Genomic DNA, 19,447 nt, shown 5'->3' on the forward strand with positions numbered 1-19,447 from the left:
TCAGTTCACGTAAAACATTTCTGCTTCTCCTGGCCTTGCTCATTTCCCCTCTTTTCCTTTCTGATATGCCATGCCTGAATTCTCAGAAGCTTCCTTATCCTGGAAGATGCACCAAGGATGAAACAGCTGGCCAGGGAGCTGAGTCTGTCTCGCAGTGACAGGCCTGCTGCTGTGCGGTAGCCAGGCTTTAGAGGACTGAGCAGGAACGTCACTAGAAGGCTGCAGAAGCTCCCCCGTCCAGCCTGCCTCACCCACTCATGATACTGGCCTGACTCCTATGTACATTTGCCTGGTGACTCCTGGTGACGGTCACAGAATTTTGGAACTGGAAGGGGTCTGTGGGATCATGCCAGAAAACAATCTGTGAAACCTTTCAAAGAGCAGTGTTGGATATTGGGGTATCATTGGCCATACGGTAGAACTGGCTAGCTTTATAAAAAGTCACCATCACAATGCTTTAGAAATTTGGGCCCAGGATTTAGCTCAGTGGTTCCAGCACCTGCTTTGCAAGCACAGGGACCAGAGTTCGATTCCTGGTACCCAAAAAAACAAAACACAAAAACAATGCTTTAGAAATTTGCTGATGTCACTAACAATGACATGTAATGTTTATAAAATCCTTGGGCGACTCTTTGAGGACTTGTCCAGATCCTGGGCTAAGCATTTTTTAAAGTGGGTTTTGTTCTGACCATACACCTATGTAGTGGGATGTCTATCTTCCTTGTCACTTAGATGAAGTTAGGGAACTTGCTGAAGGTCACACAGGAAGGATGTAGAGCTGATGTGTGACTGCAGGGAATGACTCTCCAGCCTGCTTTTAGAATGGGAAAAGGGGAGCCATCCCAAGATCCTCACGTCAGGAGCTGCAAATTAAATGTCCACAGAGACCAGGCTTACCATGTGACCAACTAAAACTGGAGGGTAGACACACAGACACACAGACACACATACACACACACACACACACACAGAATTGTGAGAAATGGTACACAAACAGGTAACAGCCTCGACGTTGGGGACAGATTGCTGTAGGTCCTATGAGAACTGAACAGTATCTGTCCCGACTAAATGTGAGAGGCCACCATTGCCCTTCTGTACCCTATCACCACATGCCCAACCTTCTAGTTTTCAGCAGCTGAAAACCTGATTGTTTATATGAAAACACTCAGCTCTGTACTGAGGGCAATAATCTGAGCCTTTTGAAACACTCGGCCACTGGGACAAAGTGTATCTAGCTTCGTGTCACCTTTGATCTGCTCCAACTTCCGCGTGTTTGACCTGGGGAAATCAAGGACCACAGATGGCAATGACTTGCTGGAGATCACACAACCAATCTGGGATAAAGCGGAACTTAGAGCCCAGGGCTCTTTTGTGGGACAGCATTGCTTACTGTTTCCCGGGGGTACACACTTCTGATGTCCAAAACATTTTAACTCAGTTTCTCCTGGGCCCTTTCTTGTCTCTCCACATGATAAGTGGACACTGGTCCTTCGGTGCATGGAGATAAAACTGTAAATTGAGGCACCATCAGAGGCATCGAGCAAAACCGTCTTTCCTCTTGCTCTGTCTTTGCAGTTAGACCAGGTGCCTGTATCTACTGTCACTGAGGCTAACACCTGGGGTCCCCTTGCTACAAATCTATGAGATTAGGCCAGAAAAATGATCTCTTGCCTTTCGTTGACGTACAGCCAGTCTGCAGCCATGTGAAGTGAAGATGTCAGCAGTCGCTTCTGCTTTAGCCTCTCTTTCTTACTAATATGTGTTATGTTCAGGGTCCACTGCCCCCTAAAAGTAGTTTACGAGGCCCAAGACAGCTCTGCCAAGATGGAGCTGCAATAGGCAAATTTACTCCACAAAATCACAGTTCTGGAGAGTAGGAGACACAGGCACCAATCATCTGGGTGCCAACTTAGCTGCCAGCCATGGCCCGGGCTCCTGACATACCTTGCTGCTTGGAATTACCTCGGAGGAAAGTGTATAAACATCTCAGAGTTATTTCTAGAGTTGAGAGAAAGAGGTTCTTAAGGACTCTGGAAGAGAAGCCTTCCAGAGGGGTTGAGAATTCAGAAGCACACCAGAATTTTTGTTCGTTTGTTATTTTTATGTGAGGAAAAGGAAAGTGATCTGGATTTAGTGAATAGAACCATTAAAAAAAAAATTAAACACAAAAGCATTTTCAGACCGGAGCAGACTTCCTTCTTCTTCAAACCTTACTTGATAGCCAAAATCACCCTGTGAAGGAGGCAGGCTTGAAAAGTGGCCCTGATTTCTAGTTCACCTGATAAAAATCAGAAAGCATGGGGCTGTGAGGGTGGAGCTGCCCCCAAAAATGTGCTCTTAGATGAACGGGTCTGAGAAGCTCATGCAGAGGGAAAAGGGAGCAGGGACACAGGGCGCGGGATCACCTAAGGTCCTCCTTAGCATGTGGTGCATGTGTCTCCTGGGATGTACAATGACATCTCTGTGGTCTCTCCCAGGGAGGGACACAGCCAGGAAGGAGATCAGCAGGTAAGACTGGCCTGTCCAGGGCTGTGGGGACTGGAGTTATTTGAGCAGAAGCCAGGAGAGTCCATCTTGAAGGAAGGGGCTTCTCTTAAGAGGAACTGGGACCCTGCCTATCTCTGAGAGAAAGAGAAACTGTTTTCATAGGAAGCAATTGCCCGAGGCCTGCTCTCTTTCCTCTGTGCCCTACTTCAGCAGGGTTAGGGTAGCAAGAATTCTTAGCTTCCTGGTTCTTTGCCCACAAACAAGAAAGTTGTCTTTCTCCAGCCAAGTGAAGGAACCACCCTGGGGCTGACCCTTGACCCTCATGAATGGCTCAGCATGGTGGACAGGTATCCACAAAGCCTTGGATGCATCTAGATTATTACATGTCTGTATTCCTCCATTTCGCATCACTAAGACACAATCCCAACGCCCACAGCTTACAGGAGAAGAGGCTCAATGTGGTCAGGGTTTCGGGGGATTCAGTTTTTCCAGGGAACAACCTCCCACACGGGTTAGTAGACCCTGCCTGTCCTGTCCTGAGAACAATGAGGCCTTTGTTAACCCCTTCAGGAAAACCCAGAGCAGAAGGTGGCTAAGGGCATATTCAGAAAAGCACTGCATTTAAGACGCTGGAGATCTGTCGCACATCTGACGCAACTTTTTCTTAGTTCAACCTTTAGAAAAAAGCCTTTTCCTCTTTTTCTAAATTCTACTTTTTAAAATATGTGAACTAGCAATGGCCATGGAGAACTTGAAACCCTAAAGGCCCTGACCATGTCCTGGCTCCTAGAAAACTGCCCCTCACTCCTCTTGCGACTCTCCAGCTCTCCAGTATGGCTTGTGTGCCCCGTGAGACAGAGCCCTGTTTACCACCACTGCAGTCCCGGCCCCCTCTCTACCTGAGCTCGGCTGCTCCTCTCCACCCTGCTAACTTCCCTCCAGCGCCCAGCTCTCTCCCCCAGCACCATCCCTTAGAGACCCCTTCCCTGGCTTTCCTGCGCAGTTTAGATTCTTCTCCACCTTCATTAAGAAGGACCCTGGACTTTTTCTTAGAAGCACAACAAATGAGACGCTTGCCTGTGTAATTTTTCCCCCCACCATTTTTCTCCAGCAGATCGTAAGCTCCAGTAAGTTATGGACCTTGCCTGTCTGCTTCACAACTCTGCCTCCAATGTGAAAGCCCAGCAAGTCTAAAAACTGGAGGTATTAGGTGATTCTCTGTGGAAAAAGAGACTGTGTATGGTAAATCAGTATTAGGATTAGTATTAGTATTAGTGTTAGTGTTAGAATCACTATGGGTTCAGTATTGTAGAGGAAGAGAACAGAGTTCTTCTGGGGATATAAGAAAATGAGCAAACCCTTGCTCTCTGGGCTTGAAGGGAATCAGAATATCGTATATGATGATATGTATCTACTTCCTAGATTGGACAGCAGACCTGTCATGTCAGAGCAGTGTGAAATCAACTTGCCTACGTATGCAATGAATTCAAAGAGAGATGCTGATGGGAGAAATGTGTCCCTTTTGACTCTTGGAAAACTCTCCGCACAAAGCCAGGCATCATCACCTAGATGGACCAGATAGTGAGAAGGGAGACAGGAGAGGGACAAGCAGAAGTGTGGCTGAGGAGGGATGGTAACGGGAACTTCATTTTCATGAGTGTTTGATGAATACCTGTGTTTCTTGAGACACCGTGCTTTGCTTGCTAGTCGTTGATAGAAAGGTAATGACAGTAGTTGGTAGCTAATGTTCAAAGATTGACAATTTACTGAGAGGATTGGAAGTTTTGGGCACTGGGGATGAGGTCTGAACTCACTTTGGTCTAACATAAAGACTTTGCTCTTATTCTCTGGGATTATGGCTTCAAGTCCCAAAGGAAAACAATGACCTGGGACTCTCCGGGCTCTAGAGTCTGGTATGGATTGTACCCTGCCCATTATTCATTCAGGATGTGTGCATTCTGCTTGGCCCTACCTGTGTCAATGAGACCCTGGTTGGAGGAACAGAAGCGTGAAGTCTATGACATGAAAGCGAGAGAGTCCTTGGCCGGAAGAATCATTTTTAAAATGAGGGGAAAAGATCTGAATTCGAGTGCATGGCCCATTTTTCCACCTCAGTGTGTACCGGCATTGAGTTTACCCTCCCCTTGCCACTTTCTCCTTTTGTACAGTGAAGGATGCTCTTTCCCTCAGAAGGGATGCCCTTTGTAGAAGCGAAACTTCTGAGACTTGCGCGGGTTCCCTAGGAGCTGCTAGGCCGGCCTCCCCAGCTCTGCCCCGACTGGATAGCTTCCTGCCCGTCTCCTCCCACATAACCACACAGCTGGTTATAGGGTTTCCTTTCAAGGACGACACCCACAGCTGCTCATCTTTGGTTCCAGGTCAGGACGTGAGCCACAGAGGAGCAGGAATGTGTCTACCTTTCTTCGGGGTTCCTGCCCACTCTTCTGCAGCCTATCCATCTGCCTGCCTTCAGGGACGGAGCTCTTGTGGCCCCTCAAAGTGTCCCACCCTGCTCTGGTGTCGGTGGAGGGTGTGACGGGCACCCTTCCATTTGTCCTGTCCAGCGGGCAGCTCCAGAGGTCCAAGGGGGCAAAAATGACCCCTCAGTCCTTTCACCACTCCAGTAGCTAAGTATCCAGTACCCACTCGCTCCACCTCTTATGTGGATGAGATCACTCACTGTGGTTATTAAAGTGTACAGTTTACAAGCCGAGAAGCCGGGGCCTACAAAGCTGGGACGTTCTTTGATGCCCAGGGGCTGATCACAAAGCTCTGATTCTTTGTCTTTCTGGTATCTTCTGCTCAAGTCAGCGCTCTGCTAGCTAAACTTTTTTCATCCTTGACCCATCTGTTATTTCTTGAAATATTTAGCCTTGGGACAGTCCTAGACTAGTTGTTGGCAAATTTTCCTACTCCCCGTGATTCATATTTATCCATTTACTCTCACCTCGATGCAGCTAAGTCTGCTCTGGAGAAACTAGCTAGGGGGATAATTCAGAAACACATGAGCGGCTTCAGGCATTCAGTCATTCATTTCAAAACGTCAGTCACCTACAGAATGCTGGGGACCATGCTAAGAATCGGGAGTAGAGGCAAAGCAAGGCAGCCTCCCGGTCTCTTGACGCTGATTTTCTTTTGGCAATGAGTGAGAAAAATAAATTCGGAATAAAACCACCAATAAGAAAACTCAGGTAATGATGAAGTCCTGCAGTAAAAGGAATATGGCAAAGGTGATGGTGGAGAATTAGCTATTAAAAGAGTGGTCAGGGAGTGGATTGGAAAAATCTGACTTGGGGGCTCCATGAAGAGAAGTTGTCAACCACACCAAAATTTAGGGGAAGAGAATAGCAAATATAGGACTGAGGCAGGGAGAAACAAAAGAGGATGGGAAAAGTACTGCAGGGAGAAAATATCCCATGCAGAAAAAAACAACGCAGCAAAACGAGGGGCGCAGGAGTAGGCAATGTGGTCACCAAGGCAGGTGTCACAGGTGTTTCAAACCCATGGCAGGTTGAACAGAAAGCTGTAAAGGCTCAGACTGACTGCAAATGATGGGAATCACTTCCACAAGTATAGTATGAATTTTGGTATAATATGAATGACTGTGGAATGCAGGGTCCTTCAGGGACATGTCCAGTGTCTGTAGGAAGGACAGGACTGAGTGTGTAAGATATTCCAAAGTGATGGAGGTTGACTGGGGGGCAGGAATCAACTGTGCGTGTGTGTCCACATACTTGCGTGTGTGCATGTGTGCTGTGGAGAGAAGGATGGGAACCAGGAAAAAAGGCAACTTTACTGATCAGAACACAGTGGAAGAACATTACAGGCGCAGTAGAAAAAATCAAGACAGTCAAGGTAGTGCAAGTCAAGGATAACATGAACCCTTTCACCCAGGGCCAAAGTGAGGTTCTGGGTGTCCTTTTAAGCTGTCCCTATTAGCTGAAGTTTATTTATCTCCTGTACCTTCTTCTGCAGAACAGATACCCTAGTTCAAAAATATAAAGCAGTGAAGGATCAGAGCTAAAAAAGCCCTTAAGTGTGATCAAATCTACCACACCCCAGCTGTGTTCAATACAGGTTCTCCACAGGAAGGTGACAGGAATGCTGGGCCTTTCCTTGATGACCCTTCCTGGGTCTTTCCCAGGAATCCCTGGGTTGTGCATTCTCCATGCACCTCCTGTGAGTGGGGTGGAGATGTGGAGAGGGTCCACCCCTTTTCTTATGGTCCATTTCTCCTGGCAGGCCTGGCCCACTCTGTCAGATGGTGCTGGGGAGGAAAAGTGATTTAACTGCTTCTGAACACCCAGTACTCCTTTTCACAGGCTGAACCCACAGCTTGTGTATTAGCTCAGAACAGATTTGAAGGGGCTGCAACGAGAAACCAAATGTCAGTCTCTGAATGGAAACTTAATTGCGGAAAATGAATCTATTTCCAACATTGCCCACCCTACCCTTACCTTTAGCGACCTCTTCTGCACAGCCTGCCGCCAGTCGCATTGACCTGTTTCATTTGTGATTCTCTCGGAATCTTCAAGGTCATTTAGTTCTGCGCTGTTCTCACTACAGGAAATGAAGCTCATTGGAGGTGTGGGGGTGTACAATATGTGATGTGATTATTGACAAAACAACACAAAGGCTTCCTCACCACTAATATTTCCCTTTGCATCTTTAGTCTTCCAGCCTATACTTCTCCCTCTTACTATTCTTTCACTGGCTTCACAGCATTGCTACATTTAAATGATAGACTACCTAGAAAGGACTAACAGGAAGGGTTATCTATTCATCATCTGTATATGCTGTCAGCTTGCCGTCCATCTGAGAATTGAACAAAAGCAACATCAGGCAGGAATACAATTGTAGATTTTAATGGATGCCAAGTTTTCATAGCGCCAAGACTATACCCCAGAAGATGCTTCTAATGAGTTTGACAAAGGTAACTGCTTCTCTTTGACACAAATTTCTAATTATTACAAGTTGAGGGCCTCCCTTAACTCACAAGATACCTGTCAGAGCAAAGTGTAGGGCAGGAGAAATTTGACCCATGGATACACCTCTTCTTGCCAAGTAGCATTTTCAAAAATTAGAATGTGAGACTGTTGAGAAGAATACTGTACTCTCAGTCAGTGGTCTTGCTTTTTATACTGCACAATTGCTAGGACTTTCCCTCATGCTGGTTGTCCATATGGCCCTCAAAAGCATTTGAGTTTGTGAATCCTACCATGGTACATACTGAACTTGCCTTCTGACAAATCTCAAGGACTTGCTACGTGTTTGGCACTAATATGCTTTAGAGATAATGGGCATGTTCTTTTATTCACTTGTTGATTCAACAAGTGTCCACTGGACTGGGCACCTGTCATCTGCAGGGTATCAGGAATCAGACACAAGTCCCTGTTTCAAAGACAGATACTGAATCACAGTGAGACGTGACGGTGTAACCATCAGAAAATTCCAGAGGAGTAGGGGATGCATAAATATTACGTGGCAGTGGCACCTACTCTTGGGTATTTTGAAAGGCAGAAGTGATGATTCATATAAGAAAGTATTATATGACCTGAGAAGGTCAGAGGAGGATCATTTAAAGCTCAAAGACGCTCATCATTTTGTGTGTGGGAGGCAGATATTCAGGAAGACTGCATGAGAAGGAGACACTGGAGTGCATCTCTGAGGATGTTAGATTTCTGCTCTTGCTGATAGCAATGGGAAAGGCTGTTTGAGATGGAAAGACTACACACACCAAGGCTAGGAAGCAGAAAGGCAAAAGACACTCGGCAAGCAGGTGGTGATATTCCCAGTAACTTTTGTGTAAAGCACGCTTCGTGTGTAATTTCATACAACACTCACAACAATCTTCTGAAGCTTACGCTATTTTAATGCCCAATTAGAAACGGGGAATTCACCAGAGGCACAGAGTAGGATAACTCATCTGCAGTCAACCATGTACGCAAGTTCAGGGCTAGAAATGAACCTGGGCCTGTCAGACTCTACTGCGTGGCACAGACACGAAAGGCCCTCCACTGCCAAGCCAGTCCTTCACTCCTCTGGGGACAGAGTCCCCTGATGGTTTTAGGGCTGTGCTGGCGCTTACTTGTGATGCCTTAGAAAAGTCACCTAACCTGAAAATACTGTTCATTTTATTCCCAAGCAAACTGAGAGGAGAGAACTGCTCCTTTTCTCTCTTTCTGTGCTTCTTCCCCTAACTTTGCTCTGAAGCTTGAGGTTCCAAGGAGTGTAATTAGCAGACTGGCCTATCTGGGTGAACACCGAGTTACTTTTTTTCAGTATTTGATGCCAAATGCAGGTTTAGCTCCAAGGCTGACTGATAAATGCCCCTCTCTGGGGGAGAAGGTGCTGTGAAAGAGCCTGGATGTACTGGCATATACCAAGGCAAAAAAAAAAAGTCTTTCAAAATTTAAGCTGAAGAAAAATGTCTGGGGAAAGCAAAACGCCCAACTAAGGCAGTAAATGCTTCCGTGAGCCTTGATAATAGCAATTTGAACAATCCTGCTCCCTTCGGTAATGGGATGAATAATGATTCCTTGCCTGGAAATGTAACTGGTAAACATCCAGCTGCTGCCTATTGTCAGTTGCTCAAAGTCAGCTCTTGGGTCACTCTGAGAAGTTCTAGCACCAACCTCAGGGTGCCCCTTCTTGCTGTGGGACCCTGGACAAGTCACAGGTTCACAGGAGCCCCTAAAAAGCAGGATGATGACTCCCCAAGCTGAAGCAATGACCACTCTTAATCAAGGGTAAGATGTTTCTCCGACCCCTATGCAAATGCTTGTCAGTGACTGCAGGGAAAAGAGCATTTTTAAAAGTTTGCTCAACATTATAGCATTCCAGAGCAGTGGGGGCCTTTTAAAATCGGCTTCTGAGGCAAGTGTGAGTGTAAACGTGCCCTATAGCTACAGAGTGTTGGGCAGGTATGCACAGTAATGTTGTTGACCCCGCCTTGCCTATTGTTCCCCCAGTGACTCCCAAGATTGGAACGCCTCCACCCTCTGAGCAGTGATCTTGGAAGGGCGGAGCCGAGGTTGGCATCTGAGAAATGGCGCCAGCTCACTGGCATGTAGGATGGGTCCAGCCTACCCCTTGGATGTGGGCACAGCAAGTCGCAGCCACCTGTACAAATAAGTAGTCAGCAGATACATAAAAGATTCGACTTGTGTGGGAACATGTGTTTAGAAGATAAGTAATGTGACCAGGAGAAATTTCTACTTCTTGGTCTCAAGTTACCCTACCTCTCTGATATCCATTCCCATAACCAGTGTCTTCAATGCCAACTGGTCCTGATTGTTAGATGTTCTTGTCCACATTCATGGTCATAACTTCTACCCCCACCTCCTCTGCCCCTTTTCCTGTATCCCCTATCCAAGTGACACTGCCACAGCCTACCACAGCACCCAGAGAGAAACCAAGTCAGTCTGGACTCTTTTCCCTTAGCTATGTTTTAAATTTTAAGAATAACCACCCACCATCACCAAAGTCAGAGGTAGGACTTCTGCAAGACACTTGGAACCTGAGGACTCTAACTTCATCAGTGGGTTAAGCTATCGGTGAGATCATAATTGAATGATACTACTGGGGTGCAGTGCGAACTGAGGAAGTAGGTCCAGTTGAGGGGAGAGGGCCATGAGTGTGCAACCTTGTCCTATAGCTCTTTTCCCAGCTCTTTGCCTCTTGCCCACCAAATCCTTTCATTATTATGTTCCGCTTCATCACAGAGCCAGAAACAAGGGAGCCAGTCAACCACTGACTGAAATCCCCGAAACTGTAAGCCTAAATAAAGCATTTCTTCCTCTCACTGATTTTCTCCAGGTATTTGTCAAAGCAACAGAAAGCCTGACTAATACACCAGGCCTTTGATCCGTTATCAGGTTCTTAAGTTTTTACCTGCATCATTTTCCTCCTATCTGTCTGCAGCAGCAGGCACTACTGACAGTAGCTCCTCACAGAACTGGACTCTGCCAACAGGCTGCCCCGCAACTCATCCCCGTCCCTGCTGGCTGCGGTGGCATCTTAGAGCACATCTGTGGCCCCTGCCCTCCGGGTCACTCACACGGTGAAGTTCAGGTCCTGGGGCAGGCAGATTCTCACTCTGCCCCATTGCACCGATCCTTCAACTCTGCCATTGATCCACAGATTGCCAACCAGATGTCCCTCGTTTACCCTCCTGCTTCTGGCCCGCAGATCACACTACTCAGTTTACCTGCAAAGCCATTCTGCTTCTTGCTTCCCCTTTCTTCTCTCCCTTGGGGTTAATAATCCCTTGGGGTTAAACTGAGATCGAATCCCTGCCAATAAGCTTTGGACTCGATCCACACCGGCATCAGCCCGACTCTGACGTATCTTAGTAACCTGTCCTCCGTTAGCAATATGCATGCACGTCACGGCTTTTCCCATTCGACTGCTCCTCTGCCCCGCTTTGCCCTCTCTTCCTCCTCCTGCTTTCTCCTTCCTCACATCCTCCCCATCCAGGTGTCCAAATGCAGCGCATTTCACATCGCAGCCACCTCAGCAAAGTTCACCAAATAGAAACCGTTAGTTTGCACTCCATCTCTTTGAAAATAGCTGGTGAAGTCCTCTGGGTTGAGCGTGAACCAATTCAACTAATGCGATGTTGGAGAAAAACCTTAACTTTTGGGCCCATACTCATTTCAGAAACACTTTGCTTCATTTGTTTTACTCCTGTCTCTGCTAAGCACTTAGCTGACTCCAGAGCTGAAGAGAAAGGTGCAGCCTTATTTCCCTAACTCTTTAACGTTTCCACTCAGCTCTGTCTTCTCCCTTGGTGCCTTCAATGAGACAAATTACCCCCGTGGTGAAAGTTCAAGTTCTTAAAATCAGACTGTCTTGGCTTTAACAGCATTGTGCTGATAGACCTTGGTTGCTATGGCTGCGCTGCTGTTTCTTTAGCTGTCAAATAGCAACACAAATGCTACCCTTTTAGAAGGCAGAGAAGCCACAGGCCTGACTGGTGGGCAGGACACCCTGGGTAATAAGCAAAGGGACACCAGAGGGATGAGGAAATTTCCAAACTTTCCAAAGATACCTGCTGCCCCCTTTCAAACCTGGGCAGCGGGAGCCAGTAGATTATAAACTGCCAGAGGAAAGAGATACCGAGCTCCCCTGGCTCCTGATACAAAAGATCACAAACAAGCTTTGCAATGCAATCCCCAGCTCTGGAATTCTGCAGCGGCCTGCAGACCAGGGCCTGAACATCAAGTCCCTGTGGAAAACTGATGATTTCTTCTCCCCCTCCCCCGGGCAGACTTGCCCAGCCAAGGGCCCTGTGGAGTTCTCCCGGAGACAGCATTCTTCATTCTCCACAGGTCCCTGGTCCTCCCTCCACCAAGGTCTCCCAGGCAATCTATTGTGCGTCTGAGGCACTGTGCCTCCCCCTCGCCCAGGTCCCTGTCTGCGCTGCTGAGGCTTTGTCTGTGATGTCTTCCGTGTGAAAGGTGATTCACGGCAATAAATTGCATTGTGTTTCAGGTCCCTGGCAGTCTACCTTTCGTAATCATGTCCATAAGGGACTTCATAATAGCTTGAGGGCCTTAGTGTGAAGTCCAGGAACTCCAGCGGCTTCCAAATAGATAAACGCTGCAAACAAATGCACAATCAGCCAGCGGAGTTGCAAGTCGGAGGTGATGACGGAGGTGCTGTGCTCCCAACCCAGCACACTCCCAGCCTTTTTATCCGCAGAATGATAGAAACCAATCGAAGGATGAGAGGGGGTTTCTGATTTGTTTGTTTTTAATAACCACTGGAAAACTAATGCTTGTTTAACCTCACTTGGGCCAACACATGGTGCTCTTGCCAGCCCTGGGGTTCGCTGAAAGGGAGAGTTCAGACTGTCGCCCTGGAGGAGACTGGGGCGGGAAGAGAGTAGAGGCAGGGCATTGAATGGCAAGGAGGAGCTCTCAGGGGTGGGCAAGCAGAGGCACTGTTTTTGTGTGTGTGTTTATTATCACACAGTGCAATGGCGCAGGGCAAGGAACCCGGATGCAGGAGGGACACTGAGGGGCATGGACTTGCCAGGGGGGCTGAGAACTGACTGGAAGGAGGGGAGGAGGCCAGGTGCCTCTCTAAAACTATTCAGACGTGGTGCTTCGTAGGGGAAATTGTGTTTCCCAAGCACATTATCCAGAAGGGATCCCAATCCTGCGGCATATGAAATAGTTTTCTTGGGATGTATTTATATACCATAGAGTTTAATCACTTAAGCTGTACAGTCCATGACATTTTAAGGTAATACATTGTTTAGACTCTGAAAACAGATTTAAGGGGAGCGGTACAAAGCAGAGATGATGAGAGGAGAACGGGGTCCGTGGTTATGGGGTTGGGGGCTGTTTTATCAATGTGCCCCCAGAAACAGAATTCCGCCCCCACCCTGCCCTCTGTGTCCCTGGCCCGCCCTTCCAGCAGGCTCCCATGGGGTCAGACTGTGACTCTTGTTCAGCTCACAGGACACACACATCTCTTCAGGGCGCAAAGATTTATGGTCGGTTCCGTTGCTGTGAGACTGTGCTATGAGTCCTACAGCCACTCACCAACTCTTCCCAAGTGAGACTTTCAGCTGCACACCATGGTCCTATCTCTCCCTCACACAGGTCTCCAACAATTGATTGAGAGGCCTTTTTCCTTCCATTCCCCTAAGGAACCAGGAGCCATGCCCTACAGTATATGAATACGATATCAACAGCATGTTCCTCGATATCAAACTTCCCCTGGATTATTCATGATGATGATACTCTACCAGCGCACAATCCACATAGCCACTTCGCATGAAAATATCTTAAGCCATCATGGATAATCACCATGAAATCATTCTTCATGATGCCCACTCTTGGTTTTGTTCTTAAATTATTGTCTGTCAGACATCTTGGAAAAAAAGCACCCGGATTTGAATCCTTACACTTAATTTTCACCTGATCCTGACCAGTTAATTATCTTCTCACAAGGCTTGAATACATCACTATTACCCAAAGTTCAGTCTTTCTCCTATCTTCTTGGGTTTACCATATCTGTGCATTTACTTACTTTTTTAAAAAAATAAAATTTCATTTTAATTAATTTATTTAGAAAGAAAACACACCAACTGTTACAAATAGGAAACACCAATACTACTTACCACGGATGGAAACTAAAACTATAACAAAATAACATCATTATATTCTAGTCATAGGCTGTTTTCTACAGCGGGTTCTGAGCCTGATTCTTGCTCTTCTTTTATTTAAAGTAGAAAAGACATGGCAAGGTGTGGAGGTCAGTAATTGCTAGAAAAGTCTTAGGAACTGCACAAAACCGAGTTTCTCTCTCTTTTTTACTTAGCAGAAGGAATAAAAGGAAATTGAAATTGGATATAATTTTTCATTGTAAAGGTTCTTTAGCGATGTCCTCACTTTGAGAAATTCCACTCACGAAGCCTAGGTTCTGGGCTGACTCGGTAATTAAATTGCCATGTGGCTGTCTAGCTTTCTGAGCCTCATTTTGCACCTCTGCAAAAGGAAGTTAATAAGGTGAAGCACAGAATCCCTTGAAACCTGAGTTTCTGAAAGGTGGTACGTGGATCAGTTGCACCTGAATTATCTAGGTAAGTGAGTTTGTTGGGAAATGTTAATTTCTAGATTCTACCTTAGATATTCTGGATAAAGATTCTTAAACTTTTCCCTGTTATTATCATCTGTCCCATCGGCAATGGGCTACAGTAAGGCAACATGGACAGCTGAAGAGTAGCACCAAACTGTGTACAAAAAATCAAGAAGTCTGTGCCCTCGCCTCAACTCAGAGTCCAAGTTTGAACTTTACTCTGCACTCCACCATCCACACAGGAGCCATGAGGAGGCCAGAAAGGGCAGGCTCCATGTCCCTTCCAACTCTGCCAGTAGAATGGTGAGCTGCTTTGTTCACAGATCCTCTGAAAATGTGAAGTGAACCTTGGTGCTTAATGAAGTGGAAGGTGGGGGTGTTGGAATGACCGCTGTTGTCCGTGACACGCAGTTTGTTCCTGTGGAAATCCAGCCAGTGCTGGGGGTGATGAGCCAAGCAGTGCCTCCATCCACTTTGCCTTAACAACATCCATCCTCCACCAGGGCCAGCCTGCCCAGGCAAGCATCTGCGAAAACACTCAGTGAGACCTCTTAGAAAGTCAGCTCAGGTCCCGCTAGACAGACAGGAAGGGTGGAGCTGTGCGAATACCAAGTGGACAAAAAGCAGACAGGCTACAGTGGGACCCAACTGGTTTGGCTTAACTCTTCACAGCCTTGGGTGCCCCTCATTGGGCTCTGTGCCATGACTGTTTCTCTAAAACTGTCGTCCTCTGGATCAAACACATATGTTTGTCATCCAGAGACTAAAAACCAAGTGTCTCAATCGGACCTCCACAGCCACTCTGGCCATGCTCAGCCTAACCACTCTGCCTTGACTCCCACAGCTGACCAGTTGGTTCCCAGACCAACTGAGTGACTGGTTTACTCACCAGTTATTTTTAAATAAGCACTCTGTTGTAGGCTCAGTATTACTTACTGAGAATATACAGGGTTGGCTAAGATTAACAAGGCCTCTGTTCTCAGAAAATGCAAAAGGAAAACAACAGCTAAGCAGACAGATAAACAAAACAATCACAGATGGGGAAAAGTCCTTTGGAGACAAAGAGTAGGGCGAAGTTCTAACAAGCAGCAGAGGGGAGTCCTGTGTCCAGAGGGGACATGAGAGAGGAGAAGAGCCAATCCTGAGAAGACTGGGGAGAATATTCCAGGGAGAAGGAAGGACCTATATATGACTTTGAGGCAGGAGAAGGCTCAGAGGAAGTTAGGAAATGAGTGGAAATTGGCGTAGCTGGAGTTAAGGAAGAGAAAGTAAAAAGGCATGAGATGGTAGTGGAAAGCAGGAAGATGCCGAGAGCCTGCAGGCACTGGGGGTGTGGTCCCCTTGCGCAGGCCCTGCCTCTGCTGAACCCTAATGGAACGGATCCTCTGTCACGAGCCTATCACTTGCCTCTCTGCCTTCCCACTGCCTGTGTTTTGTATGTGCCTTCATGCTTCTGCTTGACCTTTGTATTAGCATGAGCAAATGCCTTCTCCATGCTTCCATCGCCAACTCCAGCATCACCTCCTGCACAGGGTTTTTCCTGAACACCACATTTATGCTGAGTTTCTCTTTCCTCTGACGCTTCAACTCCCACTCGACCTCATTTACACTTCCTCTTTCATTATCACTCCCAAAGTTAGCCTGGAGTCTGGAAGTTCCTTGTGGGACCTAGGGTTCGAAGACCATCTTCCCTATGCTGGTCAATATGCTAGGAGCTCTATATGTATCATTACTCTGCCCTGATAAGGTCGGTAGCAGCAGCCTCCTTTGTGATTCAGAAACCAGCATCAACTTATTTGTACGGCAGCACAGAGCTGCTTGAGCCAGGGTTAGCTTTAAATTTTGCCTATAAACCTAGCAAGGCACCTTGCTCATCATTAGTACTGAGTTTTCTAAATGTCTGTGCCTGAGTATGTGTTCTGCTGCTGACCACCACAGACTTGTTAAATAAAAAACAATACATGCTTATTTCCTGCTACTGGAGGGTGGAAAGATGGAACGCATCTTTCAGGCCGAGTCACTCCAAAGCAGGAAGTAAAAGGCCAGCAGGGAAGAACCCTCCTTCCTCTTAGAGGTTTTACCTCTTCATACTATCACCATGGCAATTAAATTCCAACATGAGTTTCTGAGGGGACACTCAAACCTTGACAACTCTTTTCCTCTGATAGCCTCCAGTTCTCATGTAAGAGAAGAAAGTCTCACCACTAAAGTATTAGGCAGATACCCAGAACTGTGTCCATTCCGTGTGTAACTTCAGTTTCAGGCACAGAAGTGATCCCTAGTACCTATTTCTCCTCGGCCCAACCTGTTCTGTCCTTCTGCGTCAACCTGGGCCTCCTCCTGGGAAATAAGTCTTCAGCCTGAGTTTTTTTTACCCTATGCTTCAGCTGAAGTCTCTACTCCAAGACCTGGATGTTCAGGAAGCAGCTTTAACCAAAGAGAAGAGTAACTAGAGAATAAACCCATTTTTCTAATTCCAGAAGACACAAAAGTCCAAATTTCGTGTCTTCCCTACGATCTCCACTCGTTCATTTTGGGAGACACCCAAAGGCTCTCTTTTCCTGTGCATTACCCAGCAGCTATGGAATCAACCTGGACCACAGCACTTCCCTCCCTCTGAAGGAGTTTCAGGGAAGGAAGAGCTGTCACTCCATGGTGGTGACCTTACTGCCATTGTAGTAAACGTCATCCTTTGGGAATGGCTTGAAAGCAGCTAGCAGCACTTGGCAAAGCATTTTTCATTCACTGTAGGATGAAATCACCACTTTGTTAAGAGCAGAGTCCTGAGGAGCTGCTAAAGATCAGGGCCTAGAGTGGAATTCCATGTTCCAATCTGGGAGTTTACAGAAGCTAAGCAGTGGAGTGAACCAGCGGTCACAGAGTCCACACTTCGCTCTGCCATCTGGTAGTTAGGAAGCCTCAGTGGATTCTGCCTCGATTTCTGGGGTTTGCCTTATGGTGCATTCACCAAGAAGCCTTCCTTAACCAATCCTCCAACCCCCAGTCTGGTCAGGGGCCCTTCGAGCTGCTTCATCACACTTTTCTGATCATGTCAGTTATCACACTACACCGTAATAGCTGTACAGATGACTTTTCTACTCACTAGATTATGTGAGCTCAGTATGGTAATTAACATCGACGTGTTATAATCAGGTAGACGTGGGTGGCGATCACAGTTCTCCTATCTGCTAACTATAGGAGTTGCCATAAGAATTAAGCATATGGAAAAGCAATTAGTATAATGCATGGGTCATAGCGCAGGCATCTTGTCTTAGTCACTTTGCCATCTCTGAGACATAACCCTGGACCCTCACACCTTCAAGGAGGAGAGGTTTACTTGGTTTCAGTGGGTAGTCAGCAGGCTCCCAAGACGAAACAGAATGGTACAGGGGCCTGGTGAAGGAAAGCAGAGCTCACATCATGGTGGCCAGGAAGCAGTGCAAGAAGGGAGGACTGAGGAGGGAGATGCACCCTTCCAGGTCACACCCCCAGTGACTCACCCAGGCTCGGCTTTTCCAACTAGACCCTACCTCCTAACAGCCAGTAAGGTGTAAACCCTCTGTGATCTAATCACCCTCCAAAAACCCTGCCTCTGAGCACATGAGGCTTTGCAGGGACAGGCAGCTATATATCACAGAGTAGCCATTACACAGAACAGCCACAGGGCCCAACGCAATGCCTGACTTCATTGGTGAAGCGATGGTGAGGATGGCGACGGTGTAAGGATGTGACGCAGGAGTGGGAAGCCATCGTGGGAATGCTGTGATGACGCTGGGGTGGTGGCGGTGTCATCGTGAATGGCTGCTAGCAGTGGTGCTGCCAGTAATGACCTAATGGTGGTCACTGTGAGGAAGTGAGGATGGCAATGTCGGGGCCGGTGGTGACATTTCAGCGATGGTAGTAGTGTGATGATGGAGCAGGAATCAGCAATGACAGAACCAGCAACTGACGTGTATTAAGTGCTTTCTCTACACCTGGCATCGAATGACCTACGTATGTTTGCTTTCGTGCTCTTAACGTCTTCCAAATACTACCAGTAACCCTCACCTGTAGGCAAACAAACTGTTTCAGAAGTTATGTAATTTGCCCAAGATCCTTCAATTACAAAAATTAAGACAATGACAGAACTGGACACGGGCTATGTGACACCGCATATATGTAAAGAACCCAATTATTGGTTATCAGAAGGAGGGAGGAAGAGATAAGGAGGGAGGGAGGGAAGAAAATAAGGAGGGAAGGAAGGGAGGATAGAAGGAAGGAAAGAAGAAAGGAAGGAACTTATTTTCAGATCTTGAGATCCCCAGCCAAAAATCAAATGAGATAAAGTAAGTCAAAGCACCTTGAAACTGCCAAGTCTTCTCCGCATATGAAGACCAAATTATCAGACACAGCTCTATCATTCATTCAACAGACACTCGATTTTCTGTCCTGGGCCATATGAATAGAGTAAAACAAACTGAAGGTCTTGCCCCATGGAGCACCCAGTCTGGGGAAAGAAACTAGGCAGGCAATAAGAAGAACAAGGGGGGAAGATAAAGCATGGGGGTGTGGGTGCCTGTGCTCGGGGCGGGGCCTTTGTGAAGTGGATGGACAGGGAAGAGGCCTCTGAGAAGGAGACATGCATAGAATTCCACAGGAGAGCTTACGAGTCAAATCGGGAATGTTCAGAAGCAACAATGAAAATGCTGGAAATAGGCTGACACAAGAGCCCCAAGATCCGCTACCAAGAGAGACTGCAGAATCAAACTCAGTCTGGAAATCCCTGGAAACCCTGCCCACCCTGTACCTGAAGCTCAGTCAGGCCATGATGTACTGGAGGAGACGGTTCCACTGGTAACAATGGTGAGTTTGGTGCGCAGAGCCTCCAGGGCCTCTCAATCACCTATGTGCAAGGAGACACCACACAGTTCATCTGTGATGATGGCCTCCCTTCTCCCAGGCATGAAAGACCAAGCAGTATCACCACAACAGTCGGGGAAGCTCCACTTCTTGGAGGTCTACCACAAGACTGCTTGTTTAAATTTATCCTGATCTAAAATGAAGCTGGTTGGACATCATCCAGATTTATAGACAAGGCTAAATTACATAGAATTACAAGAATAACAGGAAATGACTAAAGAAATTATAGACTGAAGGGCTTAGAGGAACAGGTAAACCTACTCATGAGAACAGATTTAATTTAGATAAACCTAAGGCAGGGTCTCTGGAAGATGCTGAGGTCAGGAGAAAGCAGACAGGAAACAGCAGCTAGTTAGACAGAAAAGGCATGGAAAGCTCTGAGGACTTTGGTAGAGATGTGGCCAATCTGTGTTATGATCATGGGAGAGGAAACAGGAACAACTTTAGTGAATAGTGTGATTTCTTCTTA

At 46.9% G+C, this 19,447-nt stretch overlaps 1 protein-coding gene across 4 annotated transcripts in view; it reads left to right on the forward strand.

The window, feature by feature from the left end:
* Positions 1–19,447, forward strand: part of Gria1 (glutamate ionotropic receptor AMPA type subunit 1) — a 303,361-nt gene that overhangs the window by 38,514 nt on the left and 245,400 nt on the right. The gene's annotated exons all lie outside the window — the stretch shown is intronic.

This window comes from Fukomys damarensis, unplaced genomic scaffold (genome assembly GCF_012274545.1).
Source record: "Fukomys damarensis isolate Sample0158 unplaced genomic scaffold, DMR_v1.0_HiC HiC_scaffold_9, whole genome shotgun sequence".
NCBI lineage: Eukaryota > Metazoa > Chordata > Mammalia > Rodentia > Bathyergidae > Fukomys > Fukomys damarensis.